Below are 22978 nucleotides of genomic sequence, written 5' to 3'. Positions count from 1 at the left end.
CATTGCATGGATATAGTTATTAGGATCCTTTTCGAATCAAGTATTCAAGTTTCAATTGAGATTCTTTCAAATATTCCTGTTCTGTTCAATTACATTATTTTATAAGGTGAGGTATCATTTTCATCTCATGAGATTTGAAGTTTCTCATTGTTCATTTTACAAATACAGCTTCTTTACTAATACTGATCTGAACTACTCCATCACTTCTTCAGTCTGTTATATTTTTGTGAGTTATATTTCTATGATGTTACACTTTAAAGCTGATGTATTATTTACTTCAATCTTAAATTCAGTGATAAGATCCATCTTTCCCTTGAGCCATGACTGTCTTTCTTTGATTTTGTTGCTTTAAATTTAGTTTTGGTTTTATTTATTTACTAGCCGTCAGGCTCGCTTCGCTCGCCATATCCGTCTAGCCAGGGGGCTCCGCCCCTGGCCCCGACTGGTTGGTCCAAGAATAAGATCAGCAGGCTCGCTTCGCTCGCCTGCATTTTTCATTTGAGCATTTTTATCATATGTAGAACAATCCAGTCGGGGGTCCAGACTAAACGTCTGGCTAAACGGATATGGCGAGCGGAGCGAGCCTGACGGCTAGTAATATAATATTCCCAGGATTGAAGTAGCAGTGCCCAATCAATTTTTCCGCGATAAATGCATTTAAATCTTCAACTTGGTGCCACCTAACAAAGTCAACTCAACTTAATGCCAACCTGACAAAATTATTAATTTAGTTGCCAGTTAACAACTGTTTCGAAGAGGTACTCTATCTAGATTATAGTTCTATAGTAACTATGATATGGAGATTTCAATTATAATTAAGAGATTGGGAGAAGAAGAATATACATGCTAAAAGACGAACTTTAAACCCTTAAAAACAACCCTTAGAGTTAAAATATTGCCAAAAGATTTCTTAGTGCGCCTCTAAAGAGCCAACTGAACATACCTCACAAATTGAACGTTTTTGGTCCGGTAGATTTTTAGTTATGCGAGTGAGTGAGTGAGTGAGTGAGTGAGTGAGTGAGTCAGTCAGTGAGTGAGTGCCATTTCGCTTTTATATATATAGATTGGATAGAGTAAACAATACAGTAGTCGAAAAAGAAAAAAAACAGGCTATTGCCCAAAACTTCTTCAATTTTGACTGTAATTTTTCTCTGTTGCAGATGGCTACATAAACGAATGGAATAGATTCATCAGAAATCATAAGGTAAGTTACCAGTGAATTACTATGTAACTAATAGATAAAGGCTAAAAAGTGCTAGAAAATACTAATGGTTTAGTTTTCCCTTCCAGTCTATTTCAACATTTACTGTAGACATATTTGTTATGAAAACTATTTGAATTTTCCAAAAAAATTGTTGAATTTTCTAAATAAATTTGAAGAAACTAAATTTGGAAGAATAATTACAGATTTTTTAGAGTTGAAGTTACATGATAATGTGAGAAGCTAAGCTATGATGTTTATGCAACATTTGATATTTCATGCAAAATAACAATCAAGTTCTAAATTATTATCCTGTTCATGGACAAGCTGTTGAATTATTATCCAAATAATCAATATACTTTTACATTGTTGAAAGGGAAATACAAGAATCATGACGTCCTCAAGGGGTGAGCAAGAATATAACTTCCAAAAAATTTCTTCATCAACATTGATATTTATGTTATTTGTTTAACCCACACCACTTTCATTCAACCTTGCAAGATTTGCTCATTACAAAAATATATTTATTAGCTGGCAGGTGAGAAAATATTGAAACCATATTGATAATATACATGTCGCGCCTCTAACAAAGCACTTTTGTGACTTATGGACTATCTGAAATTGAATTTTGGTGGGATAACAAGTCAAGAAACTTGTCCAGGCCTTCGGAAATTGTGGGTGAAAGAGATAAATTCCCTATTAGGCACATTAATTCTCGATTTTTATTACAGTCGTTTCACTAGATACCTTCACCTGTGTGTTGAGCTCAGAGCTCACTACTACTTTCATTGTTGAGTCGCTGAATTCATTGAGAAACCAGTCTTTTGAAAATAGTGTCAGCAGTGCCGGCTCTTTTCCATATAAATAAAAATGCTTTAAAACTTGCTATCTCCGTTTCCATGTCCGGGCACGTTTCTTCTTATTTTACTAATTTTTGTTCTTCTTGAAGGTTTCTTTTTTCTTCGACTTTGTAGTCTTTACTTCATGATCGTCCCTACCATCTATTGGACATCTTTTTCTCCTGCATTACATATTTTTCTGCTTTTTCACTTTCATTTTTTGTATCTTCAATAATCATGTTCTTTTTTCTTTTCCCTGAGAGTTCTCTTCTTCCTCTTCTAACCCGTCCGTACCACTTATTGGAAATTTTCTTCTCTTCCATTACATATTTTTCTGCTTTTTCACTTTCATTATTTCTATCCTCAATAATTATGGCATTATACCTTTTCCTTCTGAGTTCTCTTCTTTCTCCCAACACGTTCCTACCATTTATTGAACATTTTTTATCTCCTTCATTACATATTTTTCTACCTTTTCATTTTTATTATCTCTATCTTCAATAATCATGTTCTGTTTTTTCCCTCTGAGTTCTCTTCTTCCTCTTCTAACCCGTCCCTACTACTTATGAGACATTTTCTTCTCCTCCATTACATATTTTTCTACTTTTTCGCCTTTCATAATTTCTATCTTCAATAATTATATTCTCATTTCTTTTCCTTCTTTCTATCCTATCCCTCAACGTCTTCTCCTACCTATTTTTCTTTTTCTTCTCCGTTTCTCTCTTCTTCCACTGTTCCACGGTTTATCTGTATTACCGCTGTATTCTTCCTCATATTTTCATTCTTCCTTACTTCCTCCTATTTTCTCACTAAATCACCCTCCTCCTCCTTGTTAATGTAATCACTCTTCTACACATATTTTTATACTGGAATATACCGGCATTCAACCTTTCTATTCACCTTGAAAATTTATAGCCAATAAATGAAATATTCCAGTAGAGACTATAATAAACTTTACTGTTGTTGCTGTAATAACCACTCACCGCTTATTTGTTTTTATGAATACTTCAATATTCCACCGTCGTTCCCAATCAGAATTATTAATTTTATTATAACTGCACCTTGTCTACGATCTTTATCTTATGCACAAGTTATGTTGCATTCAATCGTCAACTTTCCCTGTCTTTGCATAGACAATGTTTTCTCTAATAGGACATCCCATTGACATCTGCTCTATGATTTCCTTCATAATCTTTTGACTCCACCGGCATGTTCTATGAATAGTGTTTCTTATCGTGACTATGTTTGCACTTTGATTTTTATCGGTTTCTCTACTTTTATCGACGTCTGAGAGGTTAGGTTGATTTAAAAAGAGAGAAAATTGATAAAGAGGAGATTCACCGAGTGAGAGTGTGTCTGAGAGTTAAAGACTATAGGCCTCCATGGTGATTTGCATATTATATGTCAAACAAGATTTTTGTGCCAGATTGTTTTGTGGTTAGCCATGATACGGGGAGGGGGGTTTGAGGATAAGTAGTATCTCATCCTTCAACTTTCTTACATTTATTTTCCCTTTCACCATTAATCCTCTCTCGTTGATTGGCCAGTACATTGTTTTATTGTGTTTTGTTGTACAGCAGTCTCGTTGTCAATACTTGTTTTTCATGTTCAATAATAACTGTTGAATTGTTATTGCTTCCAAGTTTGCAACAATTGGTCAACCATTTATACGATTGCAATACAGCTTATCAGAATTTATTCAGTGAATGATTGTGCGAGTATCTTGTGTGAATACATTTGTGATACATAATAAGGATTGTCTTGTAGCGTGGATTGTTAAACATATTTGGATTGTCTTAATAAAAACAATATAAAACTTGTAGTACCCTTTCATTAAAAACATTAAAATATTTCAACGACAAGTTTCGACCATTGGTCATTTTCAAGTTAAAAATTTAACCGTTTAAAGTTTAAATTTAACGTTTTTTAAAGTTTCAAATTTTAACTTTAAAATGACCAATGGTCGAAACTTGTCGTTAAAATATTTTAAAGTTTTTAACAAAAGTGTACTACAAGTTTTTATATTGTGTTTATCAATTTGAATAAAGTAGCCCATATAAGTGAAGTGTTTTTGGATTGTCTTGTAGCTTGGATTGTTAAACATATCTGGTAGCTTAATTGTTAGATTTAAATGTTTGTAAGACGAATGTAGAGATAGAGATGAGTATTCTGCAAGTGAAGCTGTCTTTAAAGAAGTCTTAACACAATATTTGAGTTTAGGGCTTAGCTTGCTCAATAGCAACACCTATACTAAAACGTGATACTCACGTGGTCTGGAACAGCTTCGAGGATTAAGCTATATTAGGAAATAGAGAACGTTATACTCATCTTGGTTCATTCGTCATCTCTATTTTCTGTTACCTAATTTCCATGAAAACTAACCTAATTCTAACTGAATTTGAATAGTACCCGTAAAATTTCTAGCTATTACAAAACGTATCCTCTAGGAAGAACAAATGGATCTTAAAACTAATATTAGTCACTCCACTCTCACTTTAATCCCTTCAACACGAATTCAACGTTAAATGACTTGTTTTAATACGTTGATAACCTATTTAGAGTAATTCCTTGTTGTATTACCTAGCAGTTGCAATCTTTCCACCATTCGAGGGGTTTGATAGTAGATATACTGTACAAATAGAAGTTTTTCTGTTGTTCATTTTTTTCATTTTCATTTTCTATCATTCATTACATTGCCATTAACTAGAAGAAACTCTCATACGTTTCAACATGATGCAACTGCATTTAACTCAGTCCAAAAATTCTTGAAACGTTATTCTTCAACTACTGAAATCAGTAATTTATCAGGAGACAACATTAACTTGAACTCTGAGAAGAAACTTTATTCCATTTATTTCAAGCTTCTGCAATAGTCATTTTTAAATCTCTTCTAAAGCTGCGTACACATATTCGTGCTTCCAACCCGCACCGAGCACGCTCCTCCCTCGTACCGCCCTCGTACCGCCCTCGTACCACCATCGAACCACAGTCGCACCGCCCACGCACCCATCATGAACGTTACGGAAGATGGTAGATCTTCTCGCGTTCCCGGTCGAACCATTGTTGCTCGCCGGTCGATCATCAATCGCTCTGCTGGAGTGACGTTCGGTGCGGTGCAGAGCGACAGTCTGTACGCACCTTAGTATTAATTACATAGTGAATATGCTAGAGATATACAGAGTGGCCCATAGGTCAGTTGACGCTAGCAATTTTTAAGGTCAGCTGTTGTAACAAAATAAACCACAGCTGTTTAGGTTTGTTTACCTTAGTTTAGTTGGAGGTTATGTTTGATGGTTCTTCTTGATAAGTGTGTTCATTGTTATTCGATAAACAATGTTGAATATAAAGTTAACAACTAACTTATGGGCCACTCTGTACTTGTATCATAATGAGTAAAAGAGGATATTATTCACCCGAAAACACATTTTTCCAGCTAAAGTGATGAAAGGTTGAAAAATGAAGACAACGGTTATGGAGATCTCACAGGATACACAAAGAAAAAGTCCTGTTCCCTGATGCGAAGAATTATTAATCCATCCAGACCTCATTAACCGCTCGTTAGAGTTTTTTCTGGTTAAGCAACGCTAATCTGTGTTCGCCTCGGATGGGCGACAAATATTGTATAACAGCCTTGACTACATTCCAGCAGACTCCTCCACAGACTTTGAACATGTCTCGATCTGACAGACCGTGTCTTTTATTTCCAAAAGTGGACCAAATGTAGATCAGTGATCCGAATCGTCTTTTACGTAAGAACAAGTTGCGCCTGTCACACACACACACACACACACACACACACACACACACACACACACACACACACACACACACACACACACACACACACACACACACACACACACACACACACACACACACACACACACAAGCACACACACAAGCACACCTCATGGATGCTGTTATGCATTTGGGAACGTGATTTGTTTTATTCATGATCAGAATGTGAGTGCAATTATTGCGATCGTGTGCGAAAAATGTAAATCTGTGGTCGGTTGTTTCCTGATGGATGGCTCGCTGATGGATGTATGTGGGTTTACTTAGTATCAAGTGAATATATATTTTCAAATTAGTTACGTATTACACGTAACAGTCATCGATTTACATACATGTATCTAGGATTTCAAGAAAATAAAAGAAAAATGAAATACCCTTTTTTTTAATTTACTCATGTATAAATTATGTCATGTAATGTATTAAATCATGTATAAATTTACTCATGTTCAGTTACAACATGTTTCAACATTGATGTCATTTTTAAGTATATTTAGGTTTTGTTTTCGTTTATAGGAATTTCGCTTAAAATCAGAGGGTAGTTCAATGAAGAATTTTCCTTGGGAACAATTCACCTGTAGCAAATATTATTTATTGTTTCAAGTGTTTCTTGATTAATTGAATGAAGATTGAATTATTAATTAGTATTAAACGAAGATCCCATTTAAATGCTGTAAATCACCCCAAAGACTTCTGCTGCTGCAAATATTGACAATAGGGTTGACAGCTAAATGGAAATTCGATGAACGCTACTATATGAAAATTATTTGTCAGCCCGGGAATAACAAATTAATTGGGATCTTCGTTTAATAATAATTATTCATTGATTAGTATTTGAACAAATGCAATTTCCAATTAAAAATTGAAGACTGAAGATTGAATTAATTCATATTTTTCATTATAACTTTTGTTGATGCATTTAAAATTAGTTGAAGTGATATTCATTCCTGCTTGCAAACGTGGAGTATTGTATACTTCCAGCAGGTAGTATTTTTTATTCCAATTCACAAATTTACCGTATTTCTAATAAACATAACAGTATTTATTTTATTAATCTTCCATTATTTTTTTTTATCTTACTGAGCTGAGTGTTTTGTTTTTCTTATGATTCTGAATGTGAATATTGTGAGTTTGAATAAATAAAATTTGAATTTGAATTTGAAGATTGAAGTAAAAATACAGTATATCACAAAACTCAGAGAATTAAATTTAGCACTGACAATAGAACAGAAATCGAAACTAAGTTTGAACTATCAATTGATTATTTCAATTAATAGGCCTAATACATTCATTTCATTGTTTTATAATCTGTTTGATAATAATGAATACTTTAATTACAATGATAAGATGACCAACTTGGCAATAAATGCATTCCTAAAATAATAAAAAATACAATTATGGTAATGAATTACTCGACAGCCTATTATAATAATAATAATAATTTCTCTGGATGTTGGACGACACATCCAGAGGAGTTTATTCATAAATTCATACATTACATATTTTTTTCATATATTTTCAATAATATAACAATATTCAGTGTTTACAAAAATGATACCTCACTATATAATATATGTGTCGAGGTTATCATCAAATTAATACTAATTATGCTACAACAGATAATACAAAAATTCCAAAAATCTAAAACTATATCTATTACCCTAAGCATCACCTAGTACAAAGATACTAAACCGAGGTACTATTTTCTACATATAAATTACCTTATTTAAAAAGAATACTGCTTAAATCTAAATCCTACTTACTATTAGTTCCTCACTACTTTGTATCCCAATACTGAATAACCAATGTCTAATTTTTCTTTTGAACCTATTGAAATTTTCCTCTCCTTTGATTTCTAATGGTATTCTATTAGATATTGTAGGCCCTAAATATCCTAGTGATCTTTGCCCAAACGCTGTATTCATTCTTGGTACTTCTTGATTGTAACGTTCTCTTATTCTAGTATTATGGCTATGATTTATGATATGGTTCCTATTTTGATGTTTTTTCATATACCCTAATAACAACAATATATACAATTGCCTAACGCTGAGTACTCTATTTTCTATAAATAATTCTACAGTTGAAAACTGGATTTCCCTGTTTCCCATTATTTTCAAAATGCGTTTTTGAGTTTTAAATAATGGATCTATAAAACTGAAGTTAGCTGCACCCCAAACTAACAGACCGTACCTTAAAAGAGATTCAACTAATGTTAAGTATACAGTTTTTAACATTTCTTTGTCTATGATACGCCTTAATTGATAGAATTTGTATATAAGCTTCCTTATTTTGGCAGTTGTATATGTTATGTGTTTGTTCCATTTCAATGAATCATCTACTATTATTCCTAAATACTTTATATTGTCAGAGCGTTCTATTAGTGGGCAATTACAATTATTGTTACAATTTCTATCACAATTATGGAGCTTCATTGTTGTCATGTGTGGTTTTGTGCTATTTGTTAAAGAAAAAGCTAAAAATTTTGTTTTTTCTGAATTCAATGACAATAAGTTATTTCTTAACCACTAGTGATTTTTGTGAGTTCTATCTCTGCTGTTTGGAACACTTCTTCCCAGTTTTTTCCTTGAAAAAGGAGTGCTGTATCGTCAGCAAAGGCTATAACTCTACCTTGAATTTGAATGGAGCACAACTCATTTGCAAAGATCGAATACAAAATTGGTCCTAAAACTGTTCCTTGAGGTATTCCAAACTTCATGGAACCCTCTGCACTCATATGGTTCTCAACCTTTGTTTTTTGCTGTCGATTGCTGAGGTAGGATCTGAACCATTCAAGTGGCACTCCTCTTATACCTATTGCCTCAAGCTTTTTTATTAATAAGTCATGGGAAACAGAGTCGAAGGCCTTTGCTAAATCTAAAAATACTGCTAGACATTTATTCTTTTCCTCTAAATTGCTAGTTACAATTTTGATAATTCTAGTACAGCTAATTCTGTACTTATACCTTTGCGGAAGCCAAATTGGTTAGGAGAAAGAATATTATTAATTTCTAAAAAGCTTATTAATCTTGATTTAACTAGTTTTTCTAAAATTTTTGATACATTGCTAATCAGTGAAATAGGTCTATAATTACTAATAATTAGTTTATCGCCTGCTTTATGTATAGGTCTGACACAGATTTGCTTCATTGCTCTTGGAAAAGTACCATATAACAAGCTCAGATTAAAAATATGAGTTAAAGGCTTAGAAATTAAATCTTTTATTCCTTTCAAGGTCCTGTTATCTAATCCATCTAGGCCTGGTGCACTATTGATGTGTAAAGAATCAATTGTGTTTATTATTTCCTTTTCATCTATGGGGAAAAGAAACATATTACTCTGTACATGCAATTCTGGTACATTATCTGCTATAATTTCGTTAATATTTTTTTCAGACTCTCAGATATTTTGTTAGCCATACTCTCTCCAATATTAACAAAGAAATTATTTACATGACTCAATAGTTCTCTAGGATTATCTTTCAGTGTGACTATGTCACCATTAATTTTCAAAGCATTCAGTTGTATATCCTTTTTCTGATCTGAATCTGTAGCATCCTTGATTATTTTCCATGTCTTCCTTACATCATTGTTTGCTTCATTTAGTTGCATCTTGAAATAATTTTCTTTTGTAGTTTGGATGAGTGACGTCAGTGTATTTCTGTATCTTCGGTAGTAGTTAGCGAGTTCTCCGTTCTCTGGGTCCAGCTTCCTTCTTCTATTTAGAGAATCCCTTGTTCTTATAGCTGAGATAAGTCCTCGTGTTATCCATGGTTTTATGCTCTTGATCCTCTTCTTTTGTCTGTAATGATGTGTATTGCTCTCCATATGTTTTTGTAGAATTTCTAGGAACTTTTCGTAAGCTGAGTCTGTGTTATTTGACTCAAAAACCTCCGTCCATTGTTCCACTCGCAGTCCTCTCCTCAAGCCGTTCAAGTTGACAGATTTACAGTTAGTTGAGAGTTGACAGTTAGTTGAGCTCTGTTCATCCCCATTTGTTCTGTCTAACTGATGTTCTTCCAGTCCAAGAATTGTAATGAAGTGGTCTGTGATACTCGAGTGATACACGATTGGATGGATTTTACTTTTACAGTTGGTCAACATATGATCCAAACAAGAAGACGTTCCCGCTGTTACTCTGGTAGCCTTTTTAATGCAGTTCTTCAAACCGTGTTCACTCAATAAGTCGTAATAATCATCAAGTTGATAATGCTGATGTGGCTGTAGCGTATTAATGTTGAAGTCTCCTGCGCAAATAATAAGTTGACCTCTCAGTCTACCAAGCACTGTTTCAAAGTCCTCTAAAAACTCTGTTATGCTGGCGTAGGAAGGTGATCTGTACACTGCTAATATATTATATCTCTCCTTTGATGTTTGAAGTCGTAGATGAAGAACGTTGGCCTGTCTGATATTTAGTTCTACCGATTGTACATTGGGATCTTCGTTAATAATAATTATTCATTGATTAGTATTTGAACAAATGCAATTTCCAATTTAAAAATTGAAGACTGAAGATTGAATTAATTCATTAATTTATATTTTTCATTATAAATTATGTTGAAGATTGAAGTAAAAATACAGTATATCATAATACACAGAGAATTCTAATAGTACTGATAATAGAATGGAAATCGAAACTTAGTTTGAACTATTTATTTTATTGATTATTCCAATTAACAGGCCTAATACATTCATTCCATTGTTTTATAATCTGTTTGATAATAAAGAATACTTTAATTACAATAATAAGAATGACCAACTTGGCAATAAATGCATTCCTAAAATAATAAAAAATACAATTATGGTAATGAATTACTCGACAGCCTATTAGGGGTAAATGAACCACTCCAATCTCCTACAACCAATCATTACATCATTTCAACTTTTAGCACTTTTTCACCCAATTAAATTGCACATAACTTGTCTAAATTCCACATCCATATTTGCAGATGTGATGCAATTTCTGCTAGCAGTGCAATCCCACTGACAGAACACAACCATTCCTGGCTGGTCATTTTAATTAAATCGAATTTTATCTGGAAATTATTTTTGCCGTTCATTTCCGCAACTGATTGCCTGCTCCCGTTTTTCTGTTTGTTTTCTTGTTTTCTATCAGAAAGCTCAGCTTTGATTGAATTGCACGCAAGCGAGACAAGATTTTTAATTAGTAGTCTTGGCTTATCGCTTTGATTTCGACCAACAAACTCATTTAAAGCCATCCAAACTCGTTTCGTCTGCTTGTAACGGATTGTATCTACAACTTGTGTGATAAAATGTTTGTGTTTGTGCAATGGATAGCCTATGCATAAATTGTTGCGGTTATCAGTAATTCTGCACTGGCCCAAATATACCGTTCCAAATGAAGTCCGTTAAATAGTAATTGATATTATATGTAGGATTCTGAGGTGTTGATGCCATTTATCTTTGACTCATAATTAAAGCTTTGATACTGATGTTATCCGGTCGTAATCTTGTAGATTCACATGAATAGGCACTCAGGATTATTATGCTCAGTTGCGATTTCTTTTCGCCGTTATGTTGTTTATTGGAATTCTGTGTTATTCCTCAAGATCTAATTTTTTTTTGATGATTAATAATTTGTGATTTATTAGTTTATTCAACTCAGCCGTGATTACCCTATCAGTTCCATTGATTGTCATTTAAAGTTTCATTTAAACAATATTAATTAAGAAAATAACGAGACATCGGTCCCAATTGTTTATACCATTACTAATCTCTGGTGAACTTAACTAAATTTCAGAGCTGCAGAATATATAGTATATAGTAATAAGCAAGCCATATGATTAGTAGGTGAATGACCAATCAAGGTGAACGGCTGTCTGCCATTGGCCTAGACGCCTAGACAAGCCACCCCCACATATAATTCACAATGTCTGGTGAACCGCTATTGATGTGACGTTTGAATAAACTGCCAATTGTGGGAGGAGCTTCTCTAGGCCAGTGGTAGACGGTCACTCTGATTGGACCATACATCTACCAATCATAGCACTTGCTCATGACAATAAATTCATCTGCACTGTAAACTAGTCTAGTTTACTAGATAGGTATTGACAAACTGTGCTATCTCTTTATTTCAATAAATTTGTGGTTTTGATGTATCTTATATTTATAAAGAAGTCTTTATATCCTATCCTATCTCATATTTACTGCTACACAATAATTCTTAATCTGCTTGAATTGTTCCAAATTATACTGATAACTTCTAATATTTTGTGAAAGAATTCAAATATAGTTTCATTGATTCCGTCATTTGTTTGGAGATCATTTTCGATTCGATTCGGTACTTTATTAAAACTTTCCGTTCAACTTGATAATTACAGCACTATGGTATTTATCAAGCACTATTTCAAAAATTCATCCTTTTATTTATTGGACTACAGTAGTTAGCTAGAACAGCTCAAATTTTTCCGTCAAAATGATTTACAGTGGTAAAAATATGTGTGATAATCAGTCTGATAAAATGTTAAGATATATTTATCCTAGAACTGTTCAATTAATAAATCACTTGAAAATTCAGGTCAAGTACATGGAATAATGTAAAATGCATCATCTAAGAGAATGTGGAATCTGTGATGAAGAGCCGGCTGTAGAATTGTGATTGCAGTATCGGTGAACGGGGGAAGAAAAAGTGAAGTAAATGTTGGAAGTTGCAAGCTGCAAGTACCGTAAATGCAGTAAACTAGAAATGAAGAAATGAATGCCAATCACAACAACGGTGATGCATCATCCTACTGCTCTGCAAATATGTTGACTCTTCTTCTTCTTCCTCCATTTCTTTTTTTTTCTTCTTCTCCTCCTCCTTTTTCTTCTTCTTCTCTATACTTCCACACAATAATTGTATTCCTCACAATTTTTCAACTCTTTCCCTCTTGTTACTGTCAATTCCTTTGCCATGTTCCCTTTCAGCGACGCATTTAAATTTCTTTCTTTTCCTCTTTCATTCCTCTACTTATAATATTCCTTACTTATTTTCCAACTTTATCACACTTGTCAATTTCTTTTAATTCCTCTGTGATGTCCCCTTCATCTACGTTTCACCAACTTACTACATATACAGTACCATACCTTGCTGCTACAATGGTCATAATAAACAATCATAAATAATATATACTGTAGTTACTGTATGTACTTACATACTGACGGTGCAGTATTTGCTATAGCTTGTTAGCAGTTGACGCACGTGTGTGTTGCATTCGCACGCACGTGCACGCTACAGAGCCACTGACTGGATTCTAGTCGCGCAGTCGCAGAAAAGTTCACGTGCGATCCGTTAGCTATGCGAGGAGAAGTTGATGATGGCTGATGGTGCAGGAGAGAAAGAAAGAGTGAGAGAGAGGGAGTGAGTGAGCGATTGATTAAGAGAGCGATGTGAGAGGGTAAGAGAGAAGGAATGAGTGATAGAGTGATTGAGAGAACGATTTGAGAGGGTAAGAGAGGAAGAAAGAGAGACAGAGTGGTTGAGAGAGCGATTTGAGAGGGTAAGAGAGAAGGAAATTGTGACAGAGTGATTGAGAGAACGATTTGAGAGAAAGAAAGAGAGACAGAGCGATTGAGAGAACGATTTGAGAGGGTAAGAGAGAAAGAAAGAGAGACAGAGCGATTTGAGAGGGTAAGAGAGAAAGAAAGAGTGACAGAGTGATTGAGAGAGCGATTTGAGAGGGTAAGAGAGAAGGAAAGAGTGACAGAGTGATTGAGAGAGCGATTTGAGAGGGTAAGAGAGGAATAAGGAGAGACAGAGTGATTGAGAGAGCGATTTGAGAGGGTAAGAGAGAAGGAATGAGTGACAGAGTGATCGAGAGAACGATTTGAGAGGGGAAGAGAGAAAGATAGAGTGGCAAAGAGAGAGGCGAAGTGTGTGAGAGGACAAACTGTTGAACTTGATTTGAGGTATGAGGGACGATTAGTAATACTGTAGTAGAGAGATATAGGAGGAGATGTTCGATTGAAGAAGAAGAAGAAGAAGAAGAAGAAGAAGAAGTAGAAGAAGAAGAAGAAGAAGATTGGTGTCGTAGTGAAGAGAAGTAGGGTTGGGGGAAGGACACTGTTGAACACAGGAAATCAAAAATGTCGATTATTTGAGAATAAAGAACGAGGAGTAGAAAGATACTGAGAAGAATTAGAGGGTGTCAAAGAAGTAAGATAATATTATGTTTATATTTCGAAGGAGAAGAATAAGAGGAATAAAAAAGATAAGAAAAGAGGTAGAGGAAAAGAAGGAATGAGTAATGAGAAAGAGGAATGGGAAAGAAAAGAGTATTAAGAAAGAGGAGGTAGAAGAAGACGTTGGGAATCCGCGGAGGACGTGGAAGAAGTAGGAGAAGCAGGGGAAAAAGAGCCTGTATCATAGATGGAAAATGTAGAAACAGAGAATGAAAAATGAGAAAGAGAAGATGGTAAAGATGGAGAGAAGACATTGCTGAACTGTGGATCAAGAAAGAAGAAGAGAATCAATGTAAAAAAGACATACGAATTTACTTTGTAAGGATTGAGAAATATGAGGGGCGATAGAGCCACCTTGGAAAAATAATACGAAAATAGTTGAAATTTTGAAGGAGACGAAGGCGTTGAAAGTTTTCGTTGAACGAAAGACGTAAAGAAACAGTTAAACAGATTGAGGAGAATAATCAAAAGAAAAGAAGTAGGTTTGACAAGAAGAGAATTATACAACAGAAGAGGTAAGGAGCTGATTGACATAAGTGAGTAGAAAAGTTGGAGAAGACTCAAAATGAGTGAAAAGGGGAGGAGAAAAAGATGAAAAAAATTATGGTTAGGAAAATTTTGGTAGAGAAAAGCAAATATGATGAAATTTTCATCACAAAAAAGAAATAAGTAAAATTGAGAAAAAATAAGGAAGTGGAAAAAAGAGATAATACAGAAGGAATGAAGAGAAGGGAGATGATGATGATGACGTCGATGAAAAACTACTCACATAGACAGCTTATTAAATTTATGTTTCTCAGTAACTGTGGTAGCCGCAAGATTATTATTATTATTATTATTTAGCAACCTACAATTGTTTGAGCGGGATTGTTAACCTAATTTGTCGTCCATACGTGTGTCTCTCACCTGCTCTCCATCTCTTTCTCCTCCTCTTTGGTCCCCTATTCCTCTCTCACATAGCGGTAAATATTAAGAATGCTGTAGAATTAAGATGATAATTGTTGGCCGTAACTTGGCAAGCTCTTTACCCGCGTTGACAGGCGATATTCTTCTTGATTGTCAGCTGGATTTTTATTCCAGTTGCTAAGGTGGATGTCTAGAGTGCTCCTGGCTTGAAGTAAGATTTCTGGATGTTTTCAAGGTTGTTTTATCAAATATTTGTTGTGTTGTGTTGCTAAATTGATTTCAACTTGTTTCTAACTTGTTTACGCTTGAGGGAAATGTGGGGAATAACTGTGAACAGTGAGAGACAGATTTCGGATCTGGGTATGTCAGAATTCTTAAATTGTACTACCGTATTGTTGATTTGTAAATAATTTTACATCCTTGATAATACTTTAATTATAGTGTTTGGAATGGAATTTGTGAAGAACTAGGCAATCAACTTTACTTATTATTGCAGAATTTCTCCATTTTCAAACATCTATCATTGCTTACATTCTGAGCATCATTTAAAATACCTACATCAATCACTACTTGTCCAAACATTATCAGGTTTAAAGTGCAAAGGAAAAAAATGAGGGTATCATGACGTCCAATCATCCAACTACAGTATTAGATTGATTTAAAATTCATAAAAGATCATTTTTTTGAATAGGTACTGTTGTTACTAATATAGTAGACACATAAAATCGGGTAAATTTATTACAATTCAAGTATTGAATTATCTATTAAATCATGGCAAGACTATTTTATCCAACTAACGATACTGTAAAATTTATTTCTAGTTCTAGAGATCTCTAGTTTTAGACATTTTTCAGCCTGCATTGTTGCTTGTGAATCGTATTGAAATTTACGATAATTTTTTTGAATTTCTTATTTCTTCCCCTATTATATGTCATGTATCACAAGTTTCAGTAAATGATGTTTATTTATGTATTTATTTATTCAGTCATATACAATTATTACACTTATGTGAGAAGGCACAACATGCTTATGCCCAAAACTGTCCCTTCTCAAATTTATACTAGAGTCCAAATTAAATTGTAGGTTAAGCTTCTATTACTTATTAAGATAACAATTCACACTTCAAAAAACTAACAAATCTGCAATCAAAAATAGATATATAATAGGCTTGAATAACTAAATTTCACAGAATTAGAAACAATTATTCAAAATATCTAAATTTCGAATAAAACTGGGAAAATTTGATCCAAAAACTCCACTCACTATTTATGAACTGGTTACTAATATGGTTATTATGTTATCAATATAATAAGAATATAATATCCAACTACTGATCTTTATATACTACCACTTCTTGAGGTTTATCGAATATTAGACAAACGTAGGTGATTTTACCAACACACATATAAACTGCTAATAATACGACATATTTTTACAGTATATTTTTAGTCGTTTTTCAAGTGCCAGTCGTTGAAAATCACAAAAATAACTCAATAGAATCTGATTAAAATTTATTGGACGTTTGGTTTGATTCACACCTTCAAACCTACTTTCGAATAATAATGTAGGTATTAGAATAGGCATTCTATTTCCAGAATAGTTTAAGATATTATTTAAGATGCATGTCCTATTAGCATCCGCATTAAACTAGATGAAATTCATGGTTATCAAATAAATATTCCAGTACTGTATAGTTAGACATAGATCTAAGCTGCTGAAATACTATTACAATGCATATCACATCAGATGTAGGTTTATAACTCGGGAAATAGATTATGGTCTATGAAATAAATATGGCATGTATCTATCAGTGGTGCATATGAATGATGTGTTTCTCAGCATTCAACCACACATTTTCATGTAGGAGTAGATTTTTTGTAAGTTTGCTCAATCCATTCATATAATAAATTAATATGATGTATTTATATGACAATTTAAAATTCAATTCAAGCCCCTTTGAATATTGTGAAAATATATGAGTTCAGTTTGTTAGGAATACAATGAATAAATACCATTATTGTAGATTCATCGTTCGTACGACTGTCATAAAATACATCGTGAATTATACGTTTCAATTCATTTTGAAGTACTCGAAATCTTTGTGCAATGGATATCAGCTTTCACCATCCCTGACATTAATGAATTGGACTCTCGCAGACCCCAGACCTGAGTTGGTTCTAATGTTATCGGATCGTTTTATTGCTTTAACAGTTCAGACCGCAATAAATTTCGCCAGTAAAACGATATTGGAATAAATCTTGGTCTGTGAGGGATGCTTGAGCCTCAAAGCCGTGCTTTCAAATTTGACTCCAATTGATAAGAAATGACCCATTAGTAATGGCTCTGTAACCTGTTTATTACCCTATTCAATGTGTATCAGTCTGTTGGGTTATATACAGAGACTGGGGAAAGTGAATTACTTATTGTTAATACCGCCCTGAGCATTTCCTTTCGGTCGTGTATGTTCCAATTGAATTAAACTACCTTTTATTTCCTCTAATTTGCCACTGGTAGCAATTTTTCATCTCTGAATGATACCGATTGCAAAATTATGAAGATTTTGGGTGGTACTAAAATCTCAAGTTTCCGAATTACGATGCCCTCAATCCATATTTTGCTTGTATACTAATCATACGATATCTTTGCAATTATTCACAGTGATATTATTGGGAGGTATCCACTTTCTATTATGCTTAAGGTGCTTTCCATTTGATCCTATAGTATATTTCAAATTTAGTTTATAAAGATCAAATTCTATTTTTTCACTTACAAGCAAAGGGATCATTACTGATATAATATAATGTACAGTGATTCTTTTCGTAAGGTACTTAATTAAATGAAAACAGTGTATAAACATTGTAAAAGTTTGGTTAATTACCTTCACAAAGAGCTGATAATACAATTAATTATTATATTTTCAAGCTTCGTTGAGTAACAAATAATTTGAATGAGAAAAAGTTTGATTAAATACCTTCACAAAGAAATAATACAATTATTGAATTTTCAAGCTTTGTGTTATTTATAACAAATTTGAATGCGAAAAAGTTTTACTAATTACCTTCACAAATAGATAATACAATTATATTTTGAAGCTTTGTGGGATTCACAACTAATTTGAACGTGAAAAAGTTTGGTTAATTACTTTCAAAAAGAAATAATACAATTGTATTTTTAGACTTACTGGGATTCAAAACAAATTTGAACATAGAACATGGCTTTTTGAAGGGAACAGGACCACATGGGTCGAGAAATATATCTATATCACCGTCATTGTCCAACCAATCCTCTTCTTAATCACTATTATTTGTATACGATGTCATTCACTGGCTATTACTTTTTTAGATCATTTCTTTTGAATCTACAAGCTCCGTTTATCATTTAGATCACATTATTATGCAAATTATTCTTGAATATGGTTGATGCTCAGCAAGCAGTCTAGTTGATTGTAGAAACTGGGAATAAATCTTGCTCCAAAACTAAAGAAATCAGTTCTGATGTTCCACTCAAAATGGAATTGCTACCTTTTTTGTGGAAAATTATTTTCACTGGCTAGTATGTAACGGTCAGTAGAAAATTTCACTCCATGATATCTGGAATTATTGGTTAAATTCGCTAGTCAAATTCGCCGCAAGACATCCTTTTACGATCTTATAAATTTTGAGAACCTCCAAATGACCCGTACAAATTTGCATAGGTACTTTTTCATCGTTCAGAAGAGCTCTTCATAACCGATACACTCTTGTTTACGGAAAAATGTACGTTATTGGAAATTTATTCAGAACTTGTTTGAAATATTTGCATGAATCCAATTTAGACATCTTTTAGTCAGTAAGCTGTCATCAGTATTTTGAATGAGACGTGTCAGAGTTCTTTTGCCAAGTTTTTTGTATTGAATATTCTATTAGTTGAAAAACTTGAAACAACGTTTTATGTTTCAGCTTTGTTGACCTGATTCTCACATCCAATTAGTGAAAATATTATTTATAAGTAACCATTTGACATAGAGGATCATAAAATTGAACATACTTGAATTCATCATCATAAAAATGTACTTCTATTAATTGTTGTAGCATTATCCTGTTCATTGACTGGAAGTTGTCTATTTATTATCTGAAATAAATTCTGTATGCCACAAATTCAATCAAAGTATTTTAGAAAAAATAAATCAATTTATCTGTCTACACACTGCAAATTTCTATGAATTGTACCCATTTCTTGTTAATTCAAAACATATTATATGAAGTCATGCCTCATTCATAAATTTTACTTCAATAATAACCAATTTCATACAAATGACATAAATTAACTGTATTAAAGTCTAATCATGCTTCAATCATAAACTGTAGGCTACTCTAATAATAGCCGATAAAAATTCAGAATCTAGAACATAAATTATTGACAATACCTAAGTGCTTATACCTCGATCACCTCATGAAACTGTCATTATATCACAGTGCTAAACGGTTCAAGACAAGGTGACAAACGACCATTCATTTCTATCAGACACATAAACAATTCATTTTATCACCTTGACAAACTTTTAATATGGCTATTTTTCTCTCCGTTCACTATCACCCACAATCCATTAGAAATCTGGGGAACATTAGAGAAAAACTTGTTAACAACAGGAGTGTTGCAATGGGATCATTTGAATGTAATGCCCTGAGCTTCCATTCCGTTCACTGAGGTGCCCTTGGGCAATAGCTGGCAAAATATTATTACAGTATTTCCATAGTAAGATTCTCGTCAGGCTGTCAGAATTGTTCGAATAGAGGGAGTGTTGAAATAATATACAAGGAATGCTGACAGTATATCATTAGTATATACCTATATAAAGTATATAGTTTTTCTCTGTGTAGAGAGAAAAAACGTGAATCGACTGCACCGCAGTTGGGTCTAGTTATCGAAATAATTCGTCCTTTCTCCTATCTTACCTGCCTCCTCTCCTTTCTATCGCTGGGAAATATTTCAATCGAAACGACCTTCAGATTCTGCATCTGTCTCGGAATCATTTGTCACGATTCGAGCAGCGGGAGCGCTCTAATGAGCAGAGTAGGTGGAATTTGTAGTAGTTGCCACTCTAATAGCATAATTATCGAAATCACTTGGACCGAATTTGCTGGGGTATTAGGGCACTTCACGGCCTCAATCCACTGTTGAACGGTTTTTGATTGGACACCTACTGACTGGGCAGGTCTAGTAGGCTGGGCAGGTGTACAACGGGTTTCACAATGTCAATCATTCCTAACAACGCTCATTTTTTGTACTACATTGTGTGTTGGGTTGTTTTATGTTATTATATTTATTCATCAAGTCTATACATGTTCCTTTATACACAACACATTAGAAATACAGAGGGTTGAATTCATCTTGATTTTGTAAAGAACCATTCTCGTTCAAATATCACATCCAAATGCTACAAAAATATCTGCAACGTCAAGAGCGTTGTAATTGAAACTATATCTTATTCAATGTATTATTAATTCAGGTACTGTAGTTACAAATCAATTATTCATGTAGTAGGCCTATGTGATAAAATATACTTGAAATTGCCACAAGTATCCACTTATAGCGATAATTTAGTTATGAATGGTAGCATACTTGGTACATAACTATTTTACAACATACGATGATAATACCGTTTTTCAAGAGTTCAATTAGAATTTGTGAAGATGTAACAAGTCAAACTGTATTCGTTTCATTTTAATTAATTAATTAATAGTTGTGAAAATCTCAAGTAAATTTAATCACGTAACACATTGAGGATTATCAATTCCATTTGAAACCACCTGCCCTGAATCAATAATAATATATTTATTTATTCAATCATTCAGAATTACACAACTTTGGTAACTTGTACTGTGGTACTTTTCTGTAAGTTGTGTAATTTTGAATGATTAAATAAATAAACTTACAGAAAAGTACCACAGGCTCACGCCCAAAACGGTTCCAATTCTATACAACAGTATAAATAATGCAGTATCAAGGTTATGTGTCAGTCACTTCAACATTCTTCAGTTACACACGGTTTACAATTCAAAACACACAAAAATTATTTTTAAATTAGAAAAAAATACTATGGATAATAATATTGGAAATATTAAAATAGTAATATTGGATAAGGTATAGTTTTTATTATAAGTTATTGACGTCACAGATTTTTGTAACATAGAATTCAATATGAATTGATGTGTCAAATCTATCCTTCAAATACCAAATAAACTACACCGCTTCACTCGAAACGTTTCAATGGGTTATACAAGTTGATAATATAGGTACTTGGATTGAATAGAAAATGGCTCATGTTAGAGGTAAAGAAAGTAACAGATTCGTTCCCTTCACGAAGTAAAAATGTCCTATAGGCGATCTTCCTATTCTTTAGCATCAATCATTCGATTGGTAGGCAGCTTACCATCGTTAGTCTATAGGCATACTATTTTCTGAAACTAAACATCTCAGCTTCTGTATTTTGAATCTAGAGTTGCATGTAGAGTCCCATTGCTCAGATATCCTGGAACTTGAAATTACGTATTTGAAATTGTGCCGACAATCATGTCCTCTACAATTAATTTCATAGAAAACCTGGATTGTTGCTTTTAAAAACTACTGTTACTAGCTGTTGAACTTCCACCTGCTTCTTCACATTTTGGCAGAAAGATGGAATTCCACTCCACACACGGCTGACAACAGACAACAAGCTCCACGGTGCAAATACCTTCATGCTAGATTCACTTTATGCTGTCGGCATTCCTTGTAAATAAGGCCAACGCTTCCCATTCAACCAATGCTGACAGTTTGCAGTGAATTCAACTACCTCACAAATTCCTACATTCTCATGGAAAGCCAAGAAGACATGGAGTCCGTATCAAATTGAAACAGTTTTTTCCTGTTGCGACCTTCAAGCTATGTCACCTGATACATTTTTCCCTCTTCTTTCCCTCTTTCTCTCTCTCCCTTATGACGCATTAGATACGCCCGGCAGCTCAAGCATGACTCGCGTACCATTTTATAAGTTATTTCATTGTATACAGGTATAGATGGTGCACTAAGTATAGTGTGAAACTGTAAGTTGATTGAATGTGTATAGGTATAGTTGGGTGTCTTCCTTGATTCAACCTCAGTCTACTGTCTAGCTTGTGAAACAGAGTCTGGCAGCCATACTAGAAAATATAAAATCAAGTACATCATGAATTTTATGAAATCTTTTGATGTTTGGACTATTTGAAATACAACTACTGTTTTTTGCCCTCAAGGGTTATTAGGCAATTGCCGGTTCCAACAAACAATTTAAACATGTTAGGTTAGAATAAATACACTACAAAACTGGGAATGTTTACATCCATACTATCAGTTGAAAATCAATATTGCCATGAAGGCAACGAGTTATTCATTGGATAGAGCAAACAATACAAAAGTCGGAAAAGAAAAATACAGGCTATTGCCCAACATTTCTTCTATTTCCTAATTTTGTCTCAAATCGTTCAATTATTATGTAGGTTATGTCCATTTCAATTTCTATACCAAATTATCAATCTGAAACTAAAAATCAGAGTAAAACAAACAATTTCAGTAAGTATATGCAGTAGGTGTTCTTCGACAGCAAAGTTCAAACATGGTTCGACTAATAGTTTCCTAATTTTTAAAGTTCTAAATTCAAATTTTCTAGTAGGCTCTACTTGTTCCATACATACTTCTGATCTGCTACACAGGCAAATATTCCATTGATTATTGTTGAAAATTCTTCAGGTTAGATGAAATTATTGAATAATGAAAATTATCACAATAATTTTGTGTTCTACATCGTATTTCAGAACTTTGAAGCATTTCTAAAATCTCTTCTACAAGCCATGGTTAATATTTTAGAAGTTATTTTAGAGTCGAAATGAAAAATATCGCCCAACATTCTCATGATTCATGACCTTTTTTGGTGTGAAGTGTGCCGGTTTGCCGCGCGTGAGCATTACTGATGCTCCATTACAACACACCTGGAATCGTCCAAGTTTCGTCGTAAAAATATTTCTATAAATTTTTGTAGATGTCAAAATAAGAACCGAACTGAC

General features: G+C 33.6%; 1 protein-coding gene across 5 annotated transcripts in view; it reads left to right on the top strand.

Annotated features, from left to right (window-relative positions):
• Window positions 1–22978, top strand: part of LOC111054515 (uncharacterized protein DDB_G0284459-like) — a 316682-nt gene that overhangs the window by 59084 nt on the left and 234620 nt on the right. For all 5 annotated transcript variants that reach the window (XM_039432095.1, XM_039432094.1, XM_039432092.1 and 2 more), the window contains exon 3: window positions 1161–1204. The gene's annotated coding sequence lies outside the window, so the exon portion shown is untranslated. The remainder of the gene's footprint in view (window positions 1–1160; window positions 1205–22978) is intronic.

This window comes from Nilaparvata lugens, chromosome 7, assembly GCF_014356525.2.
Source record: "Nilaparvata lugens isolate BPH chromosome 7, ASM1435652v1, whole genome shotgun sequence".
Classification (NCBI taxonomy): Eukaryota; Metazoa; Arthropoda; class Insecta; order Hemiptera; family Delphacidae; genus Nilaparvata; species Nilaparvata lugens.
The sequence above is the reverse complement of the archived record's forward strand: the minus strand, read 5'-3'. Positions and strand labels throughout refer to the sequence as shown.